This window comes from Emys orbicularis, chromosome 2 (genome assembly GCF_028017835.1).
Source record: "Emys orbicularis isolate rEmyOrb1 chromosome 2, rEmyOrb1.hap1, whole genome shotgun sequence".
NCBI classification, from domain to species: domain Eukaryota; kingdom Metazoa; phylum Chordata; order Testudines; family Emydidae; genus Emys; species Emys orbicularis.
In genome coordinates this window covers 91,884,848-91,886,786 of record NC_088684.1, presented here as the reverse complement: position 1 = coordinate 91,886,786, position 1,939 = coordinate 91,884,848, and positions in this window count along the sequence as shown.

Sequence of the window (1,939 nt, the reverse complement as noted above, 5' to 3'; positions counted from 1 at the left end):
AAATGTAAAAAGTCTAGTAACCCTGTATTTCTGTCTTTGTACAAGCACTTGAAAGTTTGTAGAGGGCTGGAGTAAGTAGAATATTTAATATATCAGTCTTTCATATCTGAACACTGGTGTCCAATCTGCTTAATCCTGAGTTTGTTTTTCTAACCTCAAGTAGGCAATAGTTATCTGCACAGGTTCAGCACACAGTTTAACACAGTACACGTAGTCTGTTTTCTACACTACAGGTTGCATCAGTTAAGGAATTCTAATTTTTGGAAAAGTTCACTGTCAGGCTCCATCATTGAAAAGAGATGAGTCCATCTAGATTATCTTCTGTCTCTTTAAGAGGAGGAAGACCAGGAAAATTGAGCCACTGGTCTCCTTTGTGATGGTCAAGAAATACATTTAACACTTTCTTTTCTTGTGACTGAAACTTCATGTTTAAGTGAATGACCATTTAATTGGTTCCAGCCATACATTCTGATTAAAAGGTAGTATGGCAATAGAAAAGAAAACCAGTAATAGTCTCTGAGAAGAAGTCTAGGATGATATGAGTGGCTTGCATACAAGAGTGAAGATCCTTAGAGAGCTGTAGGTGAAAGAACTATCTCCTGTAACTTTTCTGCCCCTCCCTTTATAATGTGAAGCCTTTTAAATTGGCATTTACAAACTGAGCCAAACTGACCATGATAAAATATTGTTCTCTGACTGTTTGGACTTCTGCTAATTGGCAATGCTTTATACATTTGTTGACAACCTCATGAATGCCGAAGACTCAAAAGTCTATAAATAACTATGATCTCGTCTCTTGACTATATTCTGGAGAATTCTCCACTTTTGGGGTAAAGCTAATTGGCAGATGGGATATGGGAAAAGTCTGTACTGTGTTGTGTGTGGCTAAGAAAAGGCTTCAGTATCTAATGCTATCAATCAGTGCTGGTTGTAAGAATTAAATTCTCTTTGCCATCAGCAACCAAATTATATAGACTAAAAAGAAAATGCCCTTCTCCCTTCTAAATAAGGAACATACAATTAAAATACGTTTTAAATTATATCAAACTCAAGGTTAGTACTAAAAATTGAGCTTTTTCTTCAGAGATAAATAATATGCCATAGAACTGATCTGAATGGGAGGTATTTAAACTATTCTGCTGACACTGTAAACAGCAGATCTGAGGGTCCGTTCTACAGCCTGTACACAGGTACACCTAACTAACTCAGTGGGAGTTGTTCTTGTGCAAGATAAAACGGGGTGTCAAAACAGGATTAGAAGATGGTGTCCTGCTTTGAGCAACCACTGCAGAAAAGTAATGGCATTTCCCAGGATAACCTTCAGTGGAGGAAATTAGAGGGGAGGAAATACAATGGGGAGGGTGGGGAGAAAGACATGCATTCTGGAAACAAGGGAGGTTGAGAGAATATTGCCATTTAGGAAACATTTATTTCTATAACTATTGTGTGGGGCTTAAATACTCCAGTAATTGCCTCGGAAAAACTTCAAATATATATTTTTATTGTAGCATGCAAAATAAACCATGTGTTGGTGGGGGAACACCTCAAATAAACTAACGCAATAATAAAGGAAAATTGGTGTACCCAATTTCAGGATGAATAGAGTCTTAGTGACAAAGTTGTTAAATTGACTTAAAGTAAGACACAATGTGGGAGGTAGGAGGATTTATTTCTTTGTCTTTGGGCATCCTCTAGTGTGGTATTTTCCATATACTTTGGATTGGCGCCTTTTTTCCCCCTCCTTTGTTTAACGTGGCTAGTAACTATTACTGTTAGGAATCACCAATTTGTAGTCTCTAAGGATTATATATGTCTCTCCACTTCCTCAAGCCTTCAGCAATTGCTATCCCAGCTCTGTGAAAGTGATGTCACCTATCCATAATACTAAGAATTTTCTGTTAACATGTATCCTTTTTCTGGCTGTCCAACTGCATATTGA